Source organism: Hyla sarda, chromosome 1 (assembly GCF_029499605.1).
Source record: "Hyla sarda isolate aHylSar1 chromosome 1, aHylSar1.hap1, whole genome shotgun sequence".
Classification (NCBI taxonomy): domain Eukaryota; kingdom Metazoa; phylum Chordata; class Amphibia; order Anura; family Hylidae; genus Hyla; species Hyla sarda.
The window spans coordinates 481593249-481619477 of NC_079189.1; positions in this window are offsets into that span (position 1 = coordinate 481593249).

Consider the following 26229-nt stretch of genomic DNA (forward strand, 5'->3'; position numbering starts at 1 on the left):
ACTACAACCTAATGTGAGGGAACTACCATATACTGCCAACCTAATGTGGGGAACTACCACCTAATGTGGGGGAACTATACTGCCAACCTAATGTGGGGGAACTACAACCTAATGTGGGGGAACAATGCTGCCAATCTAATGTGGGGGTAACTATGCTGACAACCTAATGTGGGGGGAACTCTGCTGCCTACCTAGTGTGGGGGAACTATGCTGCCTACACAGTGTGGTGAAACAATGGTAAGGTACACCATACATCGCGGTAGAGGGGTAGTCTTAAACTCTATATTTTAACTGTAAAAGTTGGGGGTCGTCTTATACGCCGAAAAATACGGTAATCTTTATTAGTACATAAGTGTAACCAATAATAAAAACATACATGCATTAAATCAAGGAAGAATACAACAACTGAGGGCGGCAGCCTGGTACATTTAAAGATTATGGGCATAAATGCTTAATGCATAAAAAGGCAGTGTGAATGATGGTAAGTATGTGGGCTATATCTAAAGGAACAGACACAAAAATGTGCAATGCAACTCTGGTGATAGTAACAAAGGTAACATGAATAGCTATATATTGCTAAAATATGGAGGCTTGACGACTTGGGCACTCTAAGTACGGACACGCAAACATATACGAGATATTAATCTTGCACATTCGGTTGAAGCAATTGATGACCTCAAACCAATACCCAAGCATTTCAAGATGGTTCACAACTTTGACACCTCCCTACTCCAGATTCAAGGGATTGACAGCATTATTACAGCGTATGTGTGCGGGTGATACCAGCAAATGCCTGGCACAATGTGAGGCAAGATGGATTTGGCGTTTAACCCCTTAAGGACCGGGGTTTTTTCCGTTTTTGCATTTTCGTTTTTGTTCCTTGCCTTTAAAAAATCATAACTCTTTAAATTTTGCACCTAAAAATCCATATGATGGCTTATTTTTTGCGCCACCAATTCTACTTTGTAATGACGTCAGTCATTTTGCCCAAAAATCGACGGTGAAACGGAAAAAAAAATCATTGTGCGACAAAATTGAAAAAAAAACGCCGTTTTGTAACTTTTGGGGGCTTCAGTTTCTACATAGTACATTTTTTGGTAAAAATTACAACTTATCTCTATTCTGTAGGTCCATACGATCAAAATGATACCCTACTTATATAGGTTTGATTTTGTCGGACTTCTGGAAAAAATCATAACTACATGCAGAAAAATTAATACGTTTAAAATTGTCATCTTCTGTATTTTCCGTGTATGGGGCGGTATGAGGGCTCATTTTTTGCGCCGTGATCTGAAGTTTTTAATGGTACCATTTTTGCATTGATAGGGGGGTTTAATTAATTATATATTTTTATAATTCGTACATTTCCGCACGCGGTGATACCATATATGTTTATTTTTATTTACACTGTGTTTTTTTTTTTTATAGGAAAAGTGGGGTGATTCAAACTTTTAATAGGGGAGGAGTTAAATGATATTCATTCACTTTTTTTTTTCACTTTTTTTTTGCAGTAGAACCGAAAAGAAAATAACCCACTTAAAGACGGACCATTTGTAAAAATGAATACATTTTATTTATGGAAAGTTCCAATAATACATAAAACAAACACAGCGTGGACAAACATAAGTGGGAACCAGGGAGCAGGGGGAGACCATGAATAAAGAAATAGTCCGGGTGCACTAGCCTATGGCATGTGAAAACAGGTAAGTCACAAGGTAAGTATATAAGTATGTAAACATGAGATATGTACAAAGGCAGAAAGCGCCTCAATAAAAGGAGTGAATGTTTATACAGGTCTCATATAAAGAGTACCAACATATGCAAAATGAACTATAATGCCATAGGAAGTGTTACGCCGAGCGCTCCGAGTCCCTGCTCCTCCCCGGAGCGCTCGCGGCGTTCCTCTCTCTGCAGCGCCCCGGTCAGACCCGGTGACCGGGAGCGCTGCACTGACTCTGCCGGCGGGGATGCGATTCGCATAGCGGGACGCGCCCGCTCGCGAATCGCAACCCAAGTCACTCACCTGTCCCGGTCCCCGGCTGTCACGTCCTGGCGCACGCGGCTCTGCTCCTTAGGGCGCGCGCGCGCCAGCTCTCTAAGATTTAAAGGGCCAGTGCACCAATGATTGGTGCCTGGTCCAATCAGTCTGATTAGCTCCCACCTGCCCCCTGTCCATATAACCTCACTTCCCCTGCACTTGTTGGATCTTGTTGCCTTTGTGCCTAGAGAAAGCTACTACTATGTTTACCATTACTGTGTTCCTGACCTTCTGCTATTACTATTGACTACGAACCTTGCCGCCTGCCCCGACCTTCTGCTACGTCTGACCTTGCTTCTGCCTAGTCCTTCTGTCCCACGCCTTCTCAGCAGTCAGCGAGGTTGAGCCGTTGCCGGTGGATACGACCTGGTTGCTACCGCCGCAGCAAGACCATCCCGCTTTGCGGCGGGCTCTGGTGAAAACCAGTAGCAACCCTAGAACCGGTCCACCGACACGGTCCACGCCAATCCCTCGCTGACACAGAGGATCCACATCCAGCTAGCCGAATCCTAACAGTAGATCCGGCCATGGATCCCGCTGACGTGCCGCTGCCAAGTATCGCTGACATATCCACGGTGGTCGCCCAGCAATCCCGACTGATCGCCCAACAAGGTCGCCAGCTGTCGCACTTGACCACCATGTTACAGCAACTTCAGTCGCAGCTACAGCAGCTGCAACAGCAGCTACCATCTCCTCTACCAGCTTCTGCACCTCCTCCGCAGCGAGTGGCCGCTCCTAACCTCCGCTTGTCCCTGCCGGACAAATTTGATGGGGACTCTAGACTCTGCCGTGGGTTCCTGTCACAATGTTCCCTACATTTGGAGATGTTGTCGGACCAATTTCCTACAGAACGGTCGAAGGTGGCTTTTGTGGTTAGTCTTCTGTCTGGGAAGGCTTTGTCATGGGCCACACCGCTCTGGGACTGCGATGATCCTGTCACCGCCACTGTACATTCCTTCTTCTCTGAGGTTCGCAGTGTCTTCGAGGAACCAGCCCGAGCTTCTTCTGCCGATACTGCCTTGTTAAACCTGGTCCAGGGTAGTTCTTCTGTAGGCGAATACGCCATCCAATTTCGTACCCTCGCCTCTGAATTATCTTGGAACAACGAGGCTCTCTGCGCAACCTTTAAAAAAGGCCTATCCAGTAACATCAAAGATGTGCTGGCCGCACGAGAAATTCCTGCCAACCTGCATGAACTTATCCATTTGGCCACCCGCATTGACATGCGTTTTTCTGAAAGACACCAGGAACTCCGCCAGGAAAAAGACCTTGATCCCTGGGCACCTCTCTCACGGTATCCTTTGCAATCTACCCCTGTGCCTCCCGCCGAGGAGGCTATGCAAGTGGATCGGTCTCGCCTGACCCTTGAAGAGAGGTCTCGCCGTAGGGATAAAAATCTATGTCTTATGTCTGTACTGCGCTAGTACCGAACATTTCTTGGTGGATTGCCCTATTCGTCCTCCACGTCTGGAAAACGCACGCACGCACCCAGCTCACGTGGGTCTGGCGTCTCTTGGTACGAAGTCTGCTTCTCCATGTCTCACTGTGCCCGTGCGGATTTCTCCTTCTGCCAACTCCTCCTTCTCAACCGTGGCCGTCGTGGACTCTGGTTCTTCTGGAAATTTTATTCTGGCCTCTTTGCTTGATAGGTACTGCATCCCGGTGACCCGTCTCGTCAAGCCGCTCTACATTTCTTCGGTCAACGGAGTGAAGTTGCACAGCACTGTGCTTTACCGCACAGACCCCCTGCTTATGAACATTGGACTGCATCACGAGAACATTTTATTTTTGGTCCTGCCCAACTGCACCTCTGAAGTCCTCCTCGGTCTGCCATGGCTCCAGCTTCATTCTCCCACCCTGGACTGGACCACCGGGGAGATCAAGAATTGGGGTCCTGCTTGCCGCAAGAAATGCCTCACGTCTGCTCCCAGCCCCGTCTGTCGGGCCTCAGTGTCTCCTCCTGTGCCTGGTCTCCCCAAGGCTTATCAGGACTGTGCCATGCCTCCTCATAGCCCCCGTCCTGGTGACACCCTGCCCTGTGACATGCTTCTCCCTCTGCTCCCCATTCCTTCTGTACTGCCTGTCGTTGATCTGTATACCCAGGACTTCTCTGTCCTCCAGAAGGAGACTCAAGAATCGCTCCCAAAGTCCTCGTCCCTGGTGGAGCAACAACCGGACAAAAAGAAGGGGAGACCTAAGGGGGGGTACTGTTACGCCGAGCGCTCCGGGTCCCTGCTCCTCCCCGGAGCGCTCGCGGCGTTCCTCTCTCTGCAGCGCCCCGGTCAGACCCGCTGACCGGGAGCGCTGCACTGACTCTGCCGGCGGGGATGCGATTCGCATAGCGGGACGCGCCCGCTTGCAAATCGCATCCCAAGTCACTCACCTGTCCCGGTCCCCGGCTGTCACGTCCTGGCGCGCGCGGCTCCGCTCCTTAGGATTGGTGCCTGGTCCAATCAGTCTGATTAGCTCCCACCTGCCCCCTGTCCATATAACCTCACTTCCTCTGCACTTCCTTGCCAGATCTTGTTGCCTTAGTGCCTAGAGAAAGCTACTACTGTGTTTACCATTACTGTGTTCCTGACCTCCTGCTATTACTATTGACTACGAACCTTGCCGCCTGCCCCGACCTTCTGCTACGTCTGACCTTGCTTCTGCCTAGTCCTTCTGCCCCACGCCTTCTCAGCAGTCAGCGAGGTTGAGGCGTTGCCGGTGGATACGACCTGGTTGCTACCGCCGCAGCAAGACCATCCCGCTTTGCGGCGGGCTCTGGTGAAAACCAGTAGCAACCCAAGAACCGGTCCACCGACACGGTCCACGCCAATCCCTCGCTGACACAGAGGATCCACATCCAGCTAGCTGAATCCTAACAGGAAGTTATTAACATGCTAACCGGACTGAAGAAAAAGGAACCACATGCAATGATGGCACACAACAGTAAACTCCCCCCACTCCCCAGCTACCCACCAGACCTCCGACGCGTTTCACCCAACGGGGCTTTATTCATGGTCTCCCCCTGCTCCCTGGTTCTCACTTATGTTTGTCCACGCTGTGTTTGTTTTATGTATTGTTGGAACTTTCCATAAATAAAATGTATTCATTTTTACAAATGGTCCATCTTTAAGTGGGTTATTTTCTTTTCGGTTCTATAGTTAGTGTGTATACCACAGGACCTTAATTACCGTATTTATCGGGTATACCACGCACCGGCCTATAACACGCACCCTCATTTTACCAGGGATATTTGGGTAAAAAAAGTTTTTTACCCAAATATCCATGGTAAAATGAGGGTGCGTGTGTGCGCGTGTATACCCCGATACACCCCGAAGAAAGGCAGGGGGAGAGAGGCCGTCGCTGCCCGCTTCTCTCCCCCTGCCTTTCCTGGGGTCTAGAGCCCTGCTGCCGGCCCTTCTCTCCCCCTAGCTATCGGCGCCGCTGCCCGTTCTGTCCCTCTGACTATCGGTGCCGGCGCCCCATTGCCAGCGCCGATAGCCAGGGGGAGAGAAGCGGCGCCGACAGCCAGGGGAAGAGAAGGGGCCGCTGCCCCGTTGCCTCCCCCCATCCCCAGTGGCTTAATTACCTGTTGCCGGGGTCGGGTCCGCGCTGCTGCAGGCCTCCGGCGTGCGTCCCCTGCGTTGTTGCTATGCACGGCGCGGCGCACTAACGTCATGCGCCGCGCCGTGCAGCGCATAGCAACGACGCAGGGGACACACGCCGGAGGCCTGCAGCAGCGCGGACCCGACCCCGGCAACAGGTAATTATGCCACCGGGGATGGGGGGAGGCAACGGGGCAGCGGCCCCTTCTCTTCCCCTGGCTGTCGGCGCCGCTTCTCTCCCCCTGGCTATCGGCGCCGGCAATGGGGCGCCGGCACCGATAGTCAGGGGGACAGAACGGGCAGCGGCGCCGATAGCCAGGGGGAGAGAAGGGCCGGCAGCAGGGCTCTAGACCCCAGGAAAGGCAGGGGGAGAGAAGCGGGCAGCAACGGCCTCTCTCCCCCTGCCTTTCCTGGGGGTGTATCGGCGTATAACACGCACATAGACTTTAGGCTAAAAAGTCTAGCATACCTAGCATAGGTATTTGAGCACATCCCCTTTTTTTTGTGTGGGTTGATTTTTTTTGCAGTGTTATAGCTCCCATAAGGACCTATGACACTACACACACTGATCTTCATCATTGATCACTGGTTTCTCATAGGAAACCAGTGATCGATGATTCTGCCACATGACTGCTCATGCCTGGATCTCAGGCACTGAGCAGTCATTCGGCGATCGGACAGCGAGGAGGCAGGTAGGGGCCCTCCCGCTGTCCTGTAAGCTGTTTGGGATGCCGCGATTTCGCCACGGCTATCCCGAACAGCCCACTGAGTTAACCGGCAGCTTTCACTTTCGGTTTTAGCCGCGCGGCTCAGCTCTGAGCACGCGGCTAAAGGGTTAATAGCGCACAGCGCCGCGATCGGCGCTGCGCGCTATTAGCGGCGGGTCCCGGCTTCACTATGACGCCGGGCCCGCCGTGATATGATGCGGGGTTACCGTGTAACCCCGCGTTATATCAGGAGAGCAGGACCAAGGACGCACCGGTATGTCCTTGGTCCTTAAGGGGTTAAATACTTTTCAACCTGCTGGTCTTAACAAAGTTTTGAGCTTTTTCACCTTTTCTTTAATGTTCCTCCGACCTTTTGCCCTTTAGTTGGGTTCCTTACAAATATGTGGTTTCAATCAGTTTTCTGTTTATTTTAATATTATTTTAATAATTTAAAAAAAAAATTCATATTGCAGTACCACCCTATTCAATTACGTGTTCGGTTTGATCCAAGGAGTTGGACATGCTGTGACCATATGGATTACATATTCTCACTTTTTTTATAGTTTGGGTGTTTTTCACCATTTATTAAAAATTATTGTATTCATCAATTGGTTTATAAACATGTTAGTATATATGTTTTGAAAAAATCCTGATAGCATTCATCATTTATACTATTGTTGTCATTGTGCATTTTCCATTTATTCTTGTCACCTCACTTTGGCACACTGGCATGCGCATGTGCACTGCGCCTTCCAGTCGGCCCTTTCATTCTTTGTTATTTATGATATTTTGCACATTATCAACTAACACAACATTTTTACACATTTATGTACATTGCTTTCCGCAATGTACATATGAATTACAATTTGTATCATTAATTATCATTTATTATTTACGTATTCAATATTTTCATATATATATATATATATATATATATATATATACACAAATTTTTTGGTTCTGTATGAATTTAAATGCACATGTGTAGGAATACACATGTACATTTTTTTGTGTTTTTCACTGTGTGTGTCACATTGACTGCATGCTCACTTGCACTATTTCATTTTACACATACCGTATATACATTTATTATTTTCCCATTTTCACTTTATTTGATCTTCCTTATTTAGCACACGTATAATCATGATTGTGTGTTGATTTTATTATATGAACTGCTGTTTTAGTATTTATTTATATATATTGGCCCTCATTTACTAAAGTCCATCCGACTCTTTTTCTCGGTTATCGCACCTTAATTTTAGTCGCAACGTCTGTGCGACTATTTACGCAACCAAATTTTAGTCGCACAGCCGACACTTTAGAAACCACTCGGAGTGTTTTTTTTCACTCTGAAATGGGCGTGTTTTATGCAAAAATGGGCGTTTTACCGACAAAACCCAAAAAATACTCGGAGTACTTCAAAAATCACTCGAGATTGGCCAAGTGAAATTCCAAAAATGGATAACAAGGGACTGTTCACCATTGTGTTTTGTGTTAAAGTAACTTGTTTTCTCACCTGAAAACATTTTGTACAATATGTACAAACAGCGATAGAGTCTGGCAACTGTGGGGTGTGTATAGAGACCACTATGGATAGTAGAAGTAAGTGAAGAGTTTGTGGCTTGTGAAGGTAGGTGGTGCTCTGACTCAATGTTCCACAGTTCCACAATGTACAATCCAAGAAGGAATGAATGAAAGCCGGCAACCAGTGGCATTGCTAGGGGTGGTGTCACCCGGTGCGGTACAAAATGGTGTCACCCCATACCTTCCCCCCCCCCCCATCAGTAAGTTTTTAGCCTGTTGTGACAGACACCACTGTTGTAGCGCATTGTTATAAATTCCAGTATAATAATCAGATATACCAGTTGCCACAGAATGGGAAAGTGTTAAAGAAGTTTTCACCATTTAAATATACAGCTCCCAGAATTACTTAAAGGGGTACTCCACTGGAAAACATTTACTTTTATATCAACTGGTGCCAGAAAGTAAAACAGATTTTTAAATTACTTCTATTTAAAATCTTAATCCTTACAGTACTTATAAGCTGTTGTATTCTCCACAGGAAGTTGTGTAGTTCTTTCCAGTCTGTCCACAGTGCTCTGTCTGTCCATGTTTTGAACTGTCCAGAGCAGGATAGGTTTGCAATGGGGATTTGCTCCAACTATGGACAGTTCTTGACATGGACAGAGGTGTCAGCACAGAGCACTGTGGTCAGACAGAAAATAAATTAAAAAAGAAAAGAACTTCCTGTGAATCACTTATACAGCAGCTAATAAGTACTGGAAGGATTAAGATTTTTAAGTAGAAGTAATTTATAAATTCACACTGTGTTTCTATCCCCTCCTTTTTTTTGTTTGAGCATGTGTCTGCACTCTTCCCCACCCCCTCAGCCCAACCCTATATAAGTAGTAGTTAGCTACACAAGGGCCATTCTTTCCTAGCAGCCTCCCAGTCTGACTGGGAGAGCTTGGTAAGTGTACTATTACACCTTGTTCACACTGGTGTGGTGCTGTGCGGTGCCTGTTGCTGCCGTGGCGCCGTGTCTGCGGGGGGGGGGGGGGGTGCGACCCATAGACTGGTTGGAGTGGCATTGGGGCCGCTCTGCCAGTGGGTCGTTTCCCCCCGTGGGCACTGGTGTCGCGGCGGTGGTGGTCGCCGCCCATTGCTACGCCATTTTATGCTAGGGACGTTAGGCACCCACTCTAAATAGGTGGCCTTGACGTGGCGAGTGGGCTTGTACTTTTTGATCAAAAATGTATACTAACAACCTGTTAGTTTTTGATATTATGCTGAGAAGCAATCAGATCATTATACAAGATTGTAGATGTGCACCATATCTGTTTTTCTACCCGAATTCATAATTTATAAATCTGTTGAACTTTGTAGCACCGGTTGATTAAAAAAAAAAATTCCCAGTAGAGTACCCCTTTATGAAGTGGTAAGGTTATGCTGGGAGTTGTAGTTTCACTCATCATAACTGTAGAACTGACAAGTGACTCCAGCTCTGATAGGACATAGAGATGAGACTGTACAATGATATCAGTGATTACAGGTGATGTCTTCTCTATAGTGAGGAGAATACATAATGATATCAGTGACTACAGGTGACATCTTCTCTATAGTCTTTCCTTATCTAATTCAGATTGTACATACCGCCTTGTCCAGCTAAAACTTCTGTCTGCAGAATGTGACGCCCAGATGACTCCTCACTATGTCAGCGTATTCTCATCCTCTATATGAAAACAAGTTATTATAAACCTGCCAGACACTGTATCCTCTAAATATAATACTACTATACACTACACTCTTTGATTATAAACCTTCCATACCCACTGAATATAATACTACCACACACTGTACATTCTGAATATAATACCAACACATACTGTACACTCTGAATATAAATCTGCCACATACTGTACCCCTGAATATAATACCGCCACACACTGTACCCTCTGAATATAATACTACTATACACTACACTCTTTGATTAGAAACCTTCCATACATCGCACCCACGGAATATAATACCAACACATACTGTACCCTCTGAATATAAATCTGCCACTTACTGTACCCTCTGAATATAAATCTGCCACATACTGTACCCTCTGAATATAAATCTGCCACATACTGTACCCTCTGAATATAAATCTGCCACATACTGTACCCTCTGAATATAAATCTGCCACATACTGTACCCTCTGAATATAAATCTGGTGGTGTTGCTAGTGGATGATGGGGGTGCTAGTACTGGGGGAGGGGTGTTGCTGGAGGATGATGAGGGTGCTACTGGCCATTCCCCCTGGCAGTATCACCCCCATCATCCATCGGCAGGATCATCCTCCTGGCAGGAGCACCCCCATCATCCACCATCAGGATCTGCTGATGGTGGTGCTGCTGCTGGGGGGGGGTTTGCTGGTGGATGATGAGGGTGCTACTACCAGGGGGGGAGCATTAGGTAGGAAGCAGTTCCCCCACTTAAGGTAGGTAGCAGTTCCCCCACATTAGGTAGGTAGCAGTTTCCCCACATTAGGTAGCATAGATTCCCCACATTTGGTACCAGTTACCCCACATTAGGTAGTAATTTCCCCACATTAAGTAGCACATATTCCGCACATTAGGTAGCACAGATTCCACACATTAGGTAGCACAGATTCCACACATTAGGTAGCAGTTTCCCCACATTAGGTAGCACAGATTCCCCACATTAGGTAGCAGTTTTCCCATATTATGTAGCAACTTTCGCACATTAAGTAGCAGTTTTCCAACATTAGGTAGCAGTTTCCCCACATTAGGTAGCATAGATTCCCCACATTTGGTAGTAGTTTCCCCCCATTAGGCCGCAGGTTCCCTTGCATGTTCCCCACAATAGGTCAAAGTCTCCCCACATTAGATCGCTGGTTCAAACAACCCCTCACCCTCCCCCCACACAAAAAACACACACACAACACAGAGACACACACAGATAGAGAGAGAGACACACACAGTCAGAGAGACACACACTCACAGAGTCACACACAGTCACACACACACAGTCACACACACAGTCACACACAGACAGAGAGTCACACACAGACAGAGAGCCACACAGAGACAGAGATAGCAACAGACACACACAAACACACACAGAGAGACATACACTCACAGACAGAGAGAGACACACACACAGTCACACACACACACAGTCACACACACACACACAGTCACACACACAAACAGAGTCACACACACACAGAGTCACACACACAGTCACACACACAGAGAGTCACTGTCACACACAGTCACACACACAAACAGAGACACACAAACAGAGATAGAGTGAGACAGACACACACTCACTTACCCATCCAGCGCAGCGCTCCTTCTCTCCGGGCGCTCTGTGAGTGACGTCACATCCTCCTGCGCGGCCCTGGGGAGTGACGTCGGGCCGGCGCAACAGAAGACGTGAGGGCGCAGGCCGGTTCACTGTGCAGGTGACGGGGGGGGGGGGGGGGGGGGCGGGTGCTACTAGTACGGAGACAAGTGAGACAGCGCAAGTGAGGACGGGGGTGCTATTACAGAGACAGCGCAAGTGAGGACCGGGGGCGTACCTGGTGTCACCCTATAAGGATGGTGTCACCCGGTACTGGCTGCACCCTCCGCACCCCGGTCGCAACGCCACTCCCCCCCCGCTCTGCCCACCCCTGGATGTCTGGTAGAACGGGGGGAGAAGATGGCGGCCGGTACCTGTGAAGAAGATGCGGTTGGGACCGGCGATTATCGGCGATCTTTACTGCTGCCTTCCTAGTGGTTGCCAAACTGCAACTCCGAGCATGCCCAGACAACCAAAGGCTGTCTGGGCATGCTGGGAGGAGTTGCAGTTTTGCAACATCTGGAGGGTCACAGTTTGGAGACCACTATTACAGTGGTGCCCATCTAGCGCAGCGCTCCTTCTCTCCGGGCGCTCTGTGAGTGACGTCACATCCTCCTGCACGGCCCTGTGGAGTGACGTTGGGCCGGCGCAACAGAAGACGTTGGGGCGCAGGCCAGTTCACTGTGCAGGTGACAGGGGGGGGGGTGTTACTAGTACGGAGACAAGTGAGACAGCGCAAGTGAGGATGGGGGGGGGGGGTTTGGGGGTGCTATTACAGAGACAGCGCAAGTGAGGACCGGCGGCGTACCTGGTGTCACCCCATCAGGATGGTGTCACCCGGTGCGGGCCGCACCCCCCGCACCCCGGTCGCAACGCCACTGTCGGCAACTCACCAGTATTCTAAACTTCTTTATTGAGTACTCACATCAATGGTTACAGGAGAGGGATGATGGATGGGGGGTACAGCAGGCAACGGTAGCCGCTTCGTACAGGTTAGTGCTTCATCTGGCCTATATATTATGAATAAAATATTGAATGCTTTTGTGATAGATAATGTTTATATATTTTTTTTCTTTTTAACACATTTGCAATATTAGGTTTCAATATAACACCCAAGCTGATTAACAAGGAAAATTGTTGTAATGTTTGAAAAATTATAATACATGAATACTTTTGATTCATGGAAACATTTTTAAAAAAACAAGTCTAAACCATTTTGATTCACTCAACTAATTTATTTAGCTCTGAGTTTGTGCGACACAATTGACTAGTGCGACACAAAAAAACTTGTGACAGAAAAATAACCAACATGTGCGATAGAATAGTAAATAAGCCTGAAAAAAAAGACGAGTGATAGTGAAATCACTCCAGAATAAACACTCCACTCTTAGTAAATCAGGGCCATTGTGGTAAAGTGTACGGGAAAGTGGTGGATGGGGTGTATATTTTGCCTGGTTTCCTCAGCCAGGAAGGATAAAGGAAATCCAGAAGGATATGCTGCTTTATCAGAGCTAGTCTTCTAGGACTTTTTTGTTTAAACTTCATGGGCTGGATTTCATGGACTGGAGGACAGGTTGGATGTGGGAGTGCTCCAGTCCACTCCCCTAGTCCACTATGGGTTTCCCTATTTCAAGGTGTCCTCAGGTGAGGTTGGATGGCTGCTGATTGCTGGAGAGACAGAGGAGAAACAGCCACAAACAGGACTGCAGCTGAAAACTACCAAGTCTGAACCTTCCTCTATGGACACTTGTGTGAGTGTGCTTGGGGCCAGACATTAGGCCCACAGTAGGATAGAGAGGTATCCTGATGTTCAGTTAGAGCCGGACAGGCCTAGGTTTTGTTGTTTTGTTTGCACTGTGCCTAAAATTCATTGAAATAAACATCCTCATGGACGTTGGAAACCCACTGCCTGTGTGAATACTGTCATTGCCGACCCCACCGTGTGAGCTGTTCCCTAATATGTAGTCTCATTTTAGCATGAAAATCTATTGCAATACCATTTACTCCCACTAGATGTCCCTAGATTGCTTCTCCTTGGTAATCTCATTGGCTCAGATTTATCAAACTGTGTGAGAGAAAAAGGGGAGGGATTTTCTCACAGCAACCAATCACAGCTCAGCTAACAAGCTCTGGTAAAGTGAAAGTTGAGCTGTGATTGGTTGCTGTGGAAAAATCACTACATTTTTATCCTCAAACAGTTTGATAAATCTGGGCCATTGTTTACATCTTCCCTGCCTGGTCGGTGCTGTGTGCGCCTATCCCCCGTAGCCGGCTCCCGGCATGTGAGTTGTCACGTAACTTGATCACGTGATGCCCACATGACACGCAGACCCAGAAGTTCAGTTGCATTGCATATTTTTGTGTCTATTCCTCCAGATATAGCCCACATACTTACCATCATTCACACTGCATTTATGCCCATAAGCTTTTCGTAGCATGCATGGATCCTATGGCGGACATTCCGTGCGCAGCAGGCGCCGTCTGTCGGTGATAGGACCACTCGGACATCAGTTGTCTCCATTGACAGCAATGCATTTCTTTGCAGATTCCATTGTAAGAATAAACATGTCTGTTCTTTGGTCGGAATTGCTGCAGAAATCCTGTAGTGTGCACAGTACAGCAGCATTACATCTGCTGCACCAAAATTCAGTTTGGAAATTTTGTTGTGTGCATGGGCCCAAACAGCTGAAGTGAAGCTGCACTGACAGACTGCACTAATGTGGAGATGATGGGAGTTATAGTGTTAGCATAGCTTGGGCATACATTTTGAAGATGGCCAGACAAGGCTGTAGGTGAGGAGGAGGCCATTATTAGAACACAACACTAATGGGTTTTTCAAAATTTCTAATCATGTAATTTTCCCATAACTAGTTAAAGGGGTACTCCAGTGGAAAAAAAGACATTTCTAATCAACTGGAGCCAAAAAGTTATAAATTACTTCTATTTCAAAATTGTAATCCTTACAGTACTTATCAGCTGCTGTATACTACAGAGGAAGTTGTACAGTTATTTTCTGTCTGACCACCGTGCTCTGTGCTGACACCTCTGTCCATGTCAGGAACTGTCCAGTGCAGCATATGTTTGCTATGGGGAATTTCTCCTACTCTGGAAACTTCCTTAAATGGAAATAGAAGTTATTTACAAAGCTGTGTAACTTTCTGGCATCAGTTGATTTAAAAAAAAAAAAAAGTTTTCCACCGGAGTACCTGCCTTTCACCGCTCACTACATGATGGCACAGTCAGATATATATCTCCGACTGCCATCATATAGTGAGCGGTGAAAGGCAGGTAAAAATAGCAACTGGTCCATTTATAAGCCACACACTTAACCTTTTTTTGCCCCCTGCTTGGGTGAGGCTGAGGCCTCTTAGATTTGTTACAGAAGTAGCACAGCAGCACAGAGTATTTCTGGAGGGAACTGTAGTGAGGCAGAATATGTGCCTCACTACAGTTCCTGCCAGAAATACTCTGTGCTGCTGGGAAGCCTACTCCTTCATCTTCTACTTGCCTTTCACTGCCCCCCTACATGATTGCACAGTCAGAGATAAGTTATATTTCACATATACCATATTTTCCGGTGTATAAGACGACTGGGCGTATAAGACGCCCCCCAACTTTTACAGTTAAAATATAGAGTTTTAGATATACTCGCCGTATAAGACTACCCCTCTACCGCGATGTACGATACCTTACCAGTGATTGGCTGGTTGTTGTAAACAAAGCCTGCTTGGATTGGTCAGCTCTCCCTGCCTGCCCAGCTTTCCCTGTCTCCAAGACTCAGAGCGGTACATGCCTCGTTCACCTGTCTGGCCCGCCCTTGTACCCCATTACCGTACCTCCTTCTCTGCCTCTCAGATCTTGCACATGTGCCACCCTTGTATCCCATTACCGTACCTCCTTCTCTGCCTCTGAGATCTTGCACATGTGCCACCCTTGTATCCCATTACCGTACCTCCTTCTCTGCCTCTCAGATCTTGCACATGTGCCACCCTTGTATCCCATTACCGTACCTCCTTCTCTGCCTCTCAGATCTTGCACATGTCACCCTTGTGTCCCATTACCGTACCTCCTTCTCTGCCTCTCAGATCTCGCACATGTCACCCTTGTGTCCCATTACCGTACCTTCTTCTCCAATCTCACAAGTGCGCATCAGCGCTTCCTGTCAGATTTCGCACATGCGCACCTGCGCCGCCTCTCATATCTCTCACATTCATGCCTACACCGCCTCAGATCTCGCACATGCGCCGTTTCACTGCAGTCCTCAGGAGCGAGATCTGAGAGGCAGAGAAAGAGGTACAGTAATAGGATACATACAAGGGCGGGAAGGATGGGTGAAAGATGCATGTTTTTCTGGGCACAGCGCCACTCTCTCTCTATCCTTACCCCAGGAGCCCCGCTCTATTTCTATCCATACAGTGGCGAATCCAGAGTCTAGCCTCCGGAGGGGCACTATCAGAGTATCATGCAGTGGTCGACATGCCCCCTCCCATAGACTTGCAATGAGGGGGCGTGGTGTGACATAAAAAAGGGCGTGGCTGTGATTGTTCCCCCACACTAGGTAGGCAGCATAGTTCCCCCACACTAGGTAGGCAGCATAGTCCCCCCCCCACATTAGGGTGTCAGCATAGTCCCCCCCCCACATTAGGGTGTCAGCATAGTCCCCCCCACATTAGGGTGTCAGCATAGACCCCCCCCACATTAGGGTGTCAGCATAGTTCGCCCCCACATTAGGTTGTCAGCATAGTTCCCCAGTGTAGTTCCCCCCACATTAGGTTGTCAGCATAGTTCCCCTCACATTAGGTTGTCAGCATAGTTCCCCCCACATTAGGTTGTCAGCATAGTTCCCCCCACATTAGGTTGTCAGCATAGTTCCCCCCCACATTAGGTTGTCAGCATAGTTCCCCCCCACATTAGGTTGTCAGCATAGTTCCCCCCCCCACATTAGGTTGTCAGCATAGTCCCCCCCCCACATTAGGTTGTCAGCATAGTCCCCCCCCACATTAGGTTGTCAGCATAGCCCCCCCACATTAGGTTGTCAGCATGGTTCCCCCCCCCCCCACATTAGGTTGTCAGCATAGCCCCCCCACATTAGGTTGTCAGCATGGTTCCCCCCCCCACATTAGGTTGTCAGCATGGTTCCCCCCCCCCCACATTAGGTTGTCAGCATGGTTCCCCCCCCCACATTAGGTTGTCAGCATAGTCCCCCCCCCCCACATTAGGTTGTCAGCATAGTTCCCCCCCCCCACATTAGGTTGTCAGCATAGTTCCCCCCACATTAGGTTGTCAGCATAGTTCCCCCCACATTAGGTTGTCAGCATAGTTCCCCCCCACATTAGGTTTTCAGCATAGTTCCCCCTACATTAGGTTGTCAGCATAGTTCCCCCCCACATTAGGTTGTCAGCATAGTTCCCCCCCCCCCACATTAGGTTGTCAGCATAGTCCCCCCCCCCCCACATTAGGTTGTCAGCATAGTCCCCCCCACATTAGGTTGTCAGCATAGTCCCCCCCCCACATTAGGTTGTCAGCATAGTCCCCCCCCCACATTAGGGTGTCAGCATAGTCCCCCCCCCACATTAGGTTGTCAGCATAGTTCCCCCCCACATTAGGTTGTCGGCATAGTTCCCCCCACATTAGGTTGTCAGCATAGTTCCTCCCCCCCCCCCACATTAGGTTTTCAGCATAGTTCCCACCCCCAAAATTAGGTTGTCAGCATAGTCCCCCCCCCCACATTAGGTTGTCAGCATAGTTCCCCCCCCCCCACATTAGGTTGTCAGCATAGTTTGCCCCCCACATTAGGTTGTCAGCATAGTTCGCCCCCACATTAGGTTGTCAGCATAGTTCGCCCCCCACATTAGGTTGTCAGCATAGTTCGCCCCCACATTAGGTTGTCAGTATAGTTCCTCCCACATTAGGTTGTCAGTATAGTTCCTCCCCACATTAGGTTGTCAGCATAGTTCCCCCCACATAAGGTTGGCAGTATAGTTCCCCCACATAAGGTTGTAGTTCCCCTACATTAGGTTCACAGTTTAGTTCCCCCCACATAAGGCTGGCTGTATAGTTCCCCCAGTTAGGTTGTAGTTCTGTCACATTAGGCTGGCAGTATAGTTCCCCCACATTAGGTTGTAGTTCCCCCCACATTAGGTTGTCAGCATGGTCCCCCCCCCCCCACATTAGGTTGTCAGCATGGTTCCCCCCCCCCCACATTAGGTTGTCAGCATGGTTCCCCCCCCCCCCACATTAGGTTGTCAGCATGGTTCCGCCCCCCCCCCCCCCACATTAGGTTGTCGGCATAGTGCCCCCCCACATTAGGTTGTCATCATAGTTCCCCCTACATTAGGTTGTCAGCATAGTTCCCCCTACATTAGGTTGTTAGCATAGTTCCCCCTACATTAGGTTGTCAGCATAGTTCCCCCTACATTAGGTTGTCAGCATAGTTCCCCTCACATTAGGTTGTCAGCATAGTTCCCCTCACATTAGGTTGTCAGCATAGTTCCCCCACATTAGGTTTGCAGTAAAATTCCCCCACATTAGGTTGTCAGCATAGCTCCCCCACATTAGGTTGGCAGTATTGTTCCCCCTATATTAGGTTGTCAGCATAGTTCCCCCTACATTAGGTTGTCAGCATAGTTCCCCAACATTAGGTTGGCAGTAAAATCCCCCCATATTAGATTGGCAGTATAGTTCCCCCACATAAGGTTGTAGTTCCCCTACATTAGGTTCACAGTTTAGTTCCCCCCACATAAGGCTGACTGTATAGCTCCCCCACTTAAGTTGTAGTTCTGTCACATTAGTTTGGCAGTATAGTTCCCCCACATTAGGTTGGCAGTATAGTTCCCCCACATTAGGTTGTCAGCATGGTTCCCCCCCCACATTAGGTTGTCAGCATGGTCCCCCCCACATTAGGTTGTCGGCATAGTGCCCCCCCACATTAGGTTGTCAGCATAGTTCCCCCTACATTAGGTTGTCAGCATAGTTCCCCCTACATTAGGTTGTCAGCATAGTTCCCCCTACATTAGGTTGTCAGCATAGTTCCCCTCACATTAGGTTGTCAGCATAGTTCCCCTCACATTAGGTTGTCAGCATAGTTCCCCCACATTAGGTTTGCAGTAAAATTCCCCCACATTAGGTTGTCAGCATAGCTCCCCCACATTAGGTTGGCAGTATTGTTCCCCCTATATTAGGTTGTCAGCATAGTTCCCCCTACATTAGATTGTCAGCATAGTTCCCCAACATTAGGTTGGCAGTAAAATTCCCCCATATTAGATTGGCAGTATAGTTCCCCCACATATGGTTGTAGTTCCCCTACATTAGGTTCACAGTTTAGTTCCCCCCACATAAGGCTGGCTGTATAGTTCCCCCACTTAAGTTGTAGTTCTGTCACATTAGGTTGGCAGTATAGTTCCCCCACATTAGGTTGGCAGTATAGTTCCCCCACATTAGGTTGTCAGCATGGTTCCCCCCCCCCACATTAGGTTGTCAGCATGGTCCCCCCCACATTAGGTTGTCGGCATAGTTCCCCCCCACATTAGGTTGTCGGCATAGTTCTCCCCAACACTAGGTTGTCAGCATAGTTCCCCTCACATTAGGTTGTCAGCATAGTTTCCCCACATTAGGTTGGCAGTAAAATTCCCCCACATTAGGTTGTCAGCATAGTTCCCCCGCATCAGGTTATCAGCATAGCTCCCCCACATTAGGTTGTCAGCATAGTTCCCCAACATTAGGTTGGCAGTAAAATTCCCCCATGTTAGGTTGGCAGTATAGTTTCCCCCCACCTTAGGTTGTCGGCATAGTCCCCCCCCCCCCCCCCACATTAGGTTGTCAGCATAGTTCCCCCACATTAGGTTGTCAGCATAGTTCCCCCACATTAGGTTGTCAGCATAGTTCCCCCACATTAGGTTGGCAGTAAAATTCCCCCACATTAGGTTGTCAGCATAGTTACCCCACATTAGGTTGTCAGCATAGTTCCCCCACATTGGGTTGGCAGTAAAATTCCCCCATATTAGGTTGGCAGTAAAGTTCCCCCTCATTAGGTTGTCAGCATAGCTCCCCCACATTAGGTTGGCAGTATTGTTCCCCCTATATTAGGTTGTCAGCATAGTTCCCCCTACATTAGGTTGTCAGCATAGTTCCCCAACATTAGGTTGGCAGTAAAATTCCCCCATATTAGATTGGCAGTATAGTTCCCCCACATAAGGTTGTAATTCCCCCACATTAGGTTCACAGTTTAGTTCCCCCCACATAAGGCTGGCTGTATAGCTCCCCCACTTAAGTTGTAGTTCTGTCACATTAGGTTGGCAGTATAGTTCCCCCACATTAGGTTGGCAGTATAGTTCCCCCACATTAGGTTGTCAGCATGGTTCCCCCCCCCCCACATTAGGTTGTCAGCATAGTTCCCCCACATTGGGTTGGCAGTAAAATTCCCCCATATTAGGTTGGCAGTAAAGTTCCCCCTCATTAGGTTGTCAGCATAGCTCCCCACATTAGGTTGGCAGTATTGTTCCCCCCACATTGGGTTGTCAGCATAGTTCCCCCACATTAGGTTGGCAGTAAAATTCCAGTATAGTTCCCCCACTTAGGTTGTAGTTCCGTCACATTAGGCTGGCAGTATAGTTCCCCCCCACATTAGGCTGGCAGTATAGTTCCCCCCACATTAGGCACGCAGTATAGTTCCCCCACATTAGGTTGTAGTTCCCCCCCCCCCTCACAATAGGTTGGTAGTATAGTACCCCCCCCCCACATTTGGCTGGCAGTATAGTTCCCCCACATTAGGTAGGCAGTGGCCCCCACAGACATACAGCTTTCAGCCATATACAGTGTATGGCTTGAGGCTGTATGCCTGTGTACTGCCCCACTTCAATGCTCCGACCACCGCTCCTCCAGTCAGAGGTCTTGATCTACTGCTATGGCCTACGGCAGTGGTCAGAGCACCGAAGATGACGCGCTGCTGGTAACTTACCATGCTTCTTCTCCTAGCTGCTCTGCTCCGCTTTGCTCTGTTTCTATGGACGCACATGGGACGTCAGTGACGTCCCTGCATGTGCTACCTCCTGGCGGCCCCTGCATTTTTTAAGTTAACGCGGGGCCACAGAAAGGTAACCGGGACATCCTTGTGTCCCGAAAAGATCTTTTGGGACACAGGGATGTCCCGAATGTGACGGGGGAAATAAATCTCGTCCGGGACGCCCGTGGTATGAATAATCCATACCCCGGGCGTCCCAGCCTATTGCAGCACCCACCCTATAAGACGACACCCGGCGTATAAGATGACCCCCGACTTTTGAGAACATTTTCCTGGTTTAAAAGGAAATATGCTGGAAAATACGGTAAATTATATCTCAGACTCTGCCATCATGTAGGGAACGGTAAAAGTTGTAGTAATGCAGCAGGGCTGGGGGGAGATGTGCAAGCGGGCGACAAGCTTGTCACCTGCCCCCACTGACAGTAAGGACGTGCTGGGAGTTGTATTCATGTGACGCGGGGTGACAAGCTTGTCATCTGCCCGCCCATCTAACAGACTCCTCCCGTCCAGCACAACTACAATTCCCAGTATGTCCTTACATGCGTGGGTGGGAGATATGTGACATGCTTGTCACCCTCCTGTGCATCTCCTACGTGCACGTCCTCCTGTGCCTGTGAAAATGAAAGTTACAAAAAGTCGCACAAAAAGTCTCACCTGCAACTTTTGTAAGCAAAAAAAAGCTGCTTAAATCCCTTGATAAATCTCCCTCAATGTGTTTCACTCTCCAGGACTTTCATTGGAGACTTGTCAAACATCATGGGCATTGTCTTGTCTAATCCACTTTGAGTACATCACACATTCCACTCTGTCTTTCTCAAACACTCTGTTTTTCTCAAACTTCCTGACTTGGTGAAAATTCATTAAATTGAATCATTTTTATTTAATATGGACCCTTTGCCATGTTGTATCTTTCATATCATAACATCTGATTATATCAGTACCAAATAGCTGGCACTAAAGTGAAAGTAAGCATCTGGGAGGGTCCCCTTACCTGCCTCTGCCATCGATCGCTGATGACCAGACTAAATATACATATTTGGTATAGCCGCATGTGCAAATGTCCAAACTAAAATATAATGTTTATGATCCCAAACGGTAAGCGGTGTAAGCGTAAAAAAAAAACAAATACTGATTTTAATTCACATCATATATTAGAAAAGTAATATTAAAAAGCTATCAAAAAGTCCCACAGTAGTACAGTAATAGAAAACTATATAAATTGGGTATCCTTTTAATCACATTAACCTACAGAATAAAGATAATGTATTATTTTTACCATATATTGCACTGCATACAAACTATACCCCCCCCCCCCAGTAGTAATTGCAGTTTTCTTATATATTTCCAACTACAAATAATAACTTTTCAGTCTTGCCATACCTTTTATGATAAAAAGAATGGTGTCAATACAAAGTACAATTGGTCCTGCAAAAAAAACAAGCCTATGGGTCTGTAGGTGGAAAAATAAGAGAGTTATGGATTTTCAAAGGACAGGTAGAAGGCGGGGCCTGATCTCCTCACATGACAGTGCACTCAGCCTATCACCTGCTAAGAAGGGACATCGCTGCGGCCGGTGATACGCTGACTGCAGTGTGACTATCCGAGCCTAAGAAGCAGGGAGCCTAGCAGCGCCGGAGGAACGGGACGTATGTACCAAATTTTTTGATCTCTCCATTTTGGAAAATCTGTGCCACATATTTAATCCCCTTCCAAAAATCACACATCAACTCTTTGTTAAATTGTTCCAGTTCTATATTATCCCATAAGACAGTGTTTCTTATACTACCCTCTATTTTACATCTCTTTTTAACTTCCTGCCAAGTTCTCCTAAATAACCCCTATCAGTGAAATGCTGCCCAATTCTTTCTTGGAAGCCCCCTTCCACAAATTCTAAAAAAATCTCATAGTAATCTCTATAATCGTTAAATAGCTCCCCCAAAAGTGCTTCACTCCATCCCTGTCTAATGTTCTGAAGGTTTCTAGCCAAAAAATGCCACATAAAATCCGGTAAACCACCCCCACCTGCTCCTTCCAACTGTACCCACCTTGAGTATTTCATACGAACCCTTCCTCGCCCCCAGATAAGTCTACCCATCAAAGCTTCCAATCCCCGGAACCACTTCCCAGGAATCCTACATGGGGCAGCCCCTATAGTATATAAAACTTGGGGAAGCAACGCCATTTTAATTAGACCAATCCTATCTGCCATTGAGAGAGGCAGTTTCACCCAAGCATCCACTTTTTTCCTTAACTTACTCAATAGCGTTTTGAGGTTACATTGTATAAAGGAGTCTATTAAAGGGGACAATTTAATTCCTAAGTAATCCATGTTCTCCTCTTCTGCCAACACCTTCACCTCTGTTAATCCATTAACCTTACCTGGAACCAATGGCATTTACCCCTTAAGGACGCAGTTCATTTTCACCTTAAGGACTGAGCCCTTTTTTGCAATTCTGACCACCGTCACTTTAAGCATTAATAACTCTAAGATGCTTTTACCGATTATTCTGATTCTGAGACAGTTTTTTCGTGACATATTCTTCTTTATTTTGGTGGTAAATTTTCGTCGTTACTTGCATCCTTTCTTGGTGAAAAATCCCAAAATTTCATGAACATTTTGAAAATGTAGCATTTTTCTGACTTTGAAACTCTCTGCTTGTAAGGAAAATTGATATTCCAAATTTTTTTATATTGATTCACAAATACAATATGTCTACTTTATGTTGGCATCATAAAATGGACCTATTTTTACTTTTTGAAAACATTAGAGGGCTTCACAGTAAAGCAGCAATTTTCAAAATTTTCATGAAAAATTTAAAATCTGAAGGGACAGATGTTACAGAACTACAATTCCCAGCATGCCTGGGCAGTCTAGGCATGCTGAGAGTTGTAGTTTTGCAACATCTGGAGGGCTACCGTTTGGGCACCACTCAGATGTTGCAAAACTACAACTCCTCCCAGCATGCCCAGACAGCCTTTGGTTGTCTGGGCATGCTGGGAGTTGCAGTTTGGCAACCACTAGGAAGGCAGCAGTAAAGACGCTTTACTGCCACCTTCCTTGATGCTCCCTACCTGCGCCGCTGATCTTCACTGATGCCACCAATGATCGCCGGTCCCCACTGCATCTTCTTCACAGGTACCGGTCGCCATCTTCTCCCACCGTTCTACCCGACATCCAGGGGAGGGCAGAGCGGGGGGCAGTGGAGTTGCGACCGGGGTGCGGGGAGTGACACCAGGTACGCCCCTGGTCCTCACTTGCGCTGTCTCTGTAATAGCACCCCCCCCCCCCCCTGTCCTCACTTGCGCTGTCTCACTTGTCACCGTACTAGTAGCACCTCCCCCCCCCCCCCCGTCACCTGCACAGTGAACCGGCCTGCGCCCCCACGTCTTCTGTTGCACCGGACCGACGTCACTCCGCAGGGCCGCGCAGGAGAACGTGACGTCACTCACAGAGCGCCCGGAGAGAAGGAGCGCTGCGCTGGATGGGTAAGTGAGTGTGTGTCTGTCTCTCTGTGTGTGTTTGTGTGTGTCTGTCTGTCGCTATCTCTGTCTGTGTGTGACTCTCTGTCTGGGTGTGACTCTGTCTGTGTGTGTGTCTCTCTCTCTCTATCTATCTATCTATCTGTGTGTGTCTCTGTGTTGTGTTTGTGTGTGTGTGTGTTTTTTGTTTGGGGGGAGGGGGGGTTTGTTTGAATCAGCATTCTAATGTGGGGAGACTTTGACCTATTGTGGGGAACATGCAAGGGAACCTGCGGCCTAATGGGGGGGAAACTACTACCAAATGTGGGGAATCTATGCTACCTAATATGGGGAAACTGCTACCTAATGTGCGAAAGTTGCTACATAATGTGGGAAAACTGCTACCTAATGTGTGGAATCTGTGCTACCTAATGTGCGGAATCTGTGCTACCTAATGTGGGGAAATTACTACCTAATGTGGGGTAACTGGTACCAAATGTGGGGAATCTATGCTACCTAATGTGGGGAAACTGCTACCTACCTAATGTGGGGGAACTGCTACCTACCTTAAGTGGGGGAACTGCTGCCTACCTAATGCTCCCCCTCTGGCAGTAGCACCCTCATCATCCACCAGCAAACCCCCCCAGCAGCAGCACCACCATCAGCAGATCCTGATGGTGGATGATGGGGGTGCTCCTGCCAGGAGAATGATCCTGCCGATGGATGATGGGGGTGATACTGCCAGGGGGGATGGCCAGTAGCACCCTCATCATCCTCCAGCAACACCCCCCCCAGTACTAGCACCCCCATCATCCACTAGCAACACCACCAGATTTATATTCGGAGGGTACAGTATGTGTTGGTATTATATTCAGAATGTACAGTGTGTGGTAGTATTATATTCAGTGGGTATGGAAGGTTTATAATCAAAGAGTGTAATGTATAGTAGTATTATATTTAGAAGATACAGTGTCTGGCAGGTTTATAATAACTTGTTTTCATAGAGAGGATGAGAATGCGCTGACATAGTGAGGAGTCATCTGGGCGTCACATTCTGCAGACAGAAGTTTTAGCTGGACGAGGTGGTATGTACCATCTGAATTAGATAAGGGAAGACTATAGAGAAGACGCCACCTGTAGTCACTGATATCATTGTGTATTCTCCTCACTATGTCCTATCAGAGCTGGAGTAACTTGTCAGTTCTACAGTTATGATGAGTGAAACTACAACTCCCAGCATGACCTTACCACTGCATAAAGGGGTACTATACTGGAAAAAAAAAATTTTAATCAACTGGTGCTACAAAGTCAAACAGATTTATAAATTACTTCTACTTTAAAATCTTAATCCTTCCAGTACTTATTAGCTGCTGTATAAGTGATTCACAGGAAGTTCTTTTCTTTTTTAATTTATTTTCTGTCTGACCACAGTGCTCTGTGCTGACACCTCTGTCCATGTCAAGAACTGTCCATAGTAGGAGCAAATCCCTATTGCAAACCTATCCTGCTCTGGACAGTTCCTAACATGGACAGACAGAGCACTGTGGACAGACTGGAAAGAACTACACAACTTCCTGTGGAGAATACAACAGCTTATAAGTACTGTAAGGATTAAGATTTTAAATAGAAGTAATTTAAAAATCTGTTTAACTTTCTGGCACCAGTTGATATAAAAGTAAATGTTTTCCAGTGGAGTACCCCTTTAACCCCTTCATGACCCAGCCCACTTTCACCTTCATGACCTGGGCATTTTTTGAAAATCTGACCACTGTCACTTTAAACATTAATAACTTTGGAATGCTTTTACTTATCATTCTGATTCCAAGATTGTTTTTCGTGACATATTCTACTTTATGTTATTGGTAAAATTTCACTGATATTTGTATCCTTTCTTGGTAAAAAATCTAAAAATTTCATGAAAATTTAGAAAATTTAGCATTTTTCTAACTTTGAAAGTCTCTGCTTGAAAGGAAAATGGATATTCCAAATAAATTACATATTGATTCACATATACAATATGTCTACTTTGTGTTTGCATAAAAAAATTGACAAGTTTTTACTTTTGGAAGACACCAGAGGGCTTCAAAGTTCCGCAGCAATTTTCCAATTTTTCTCAAGATTTTCAAAATCGTAATTTTTCAGGGCCCAGTTCAGGTTGGAAGTGGATTTTAAGGGTCTTCATATTAGAAATACCCCATAAATGACCCCATTATAAAAACTGTACCCCCCAAAGTATTCAAAATGACATTCAGTAAGTGTTTTAACCCTTTAGGTGTTTCACAGGAATAGCAGCAAAGTGAAGGAGAAAATTCTAAATCTTAATTTTTTACACTCGCATTTTCTTGTAGACCCAATTTTTTAATTTTTACAAGGGGTAAAAGGAGAGAAATCACCCTAAAATTTGTAAACCAATTTCTCTCGAGTAAGGAAATACCTCATATGCATATGTAAAGTGTTCGGCGGGCGCAGTAGAGGGCTCAGAAGGGAAGGAGCGACAATGGGATTTTGGAGAGTGAGTTTTTCTGAAAGGGTTTTTGGGGGGCATGTCCCATTTAGGAA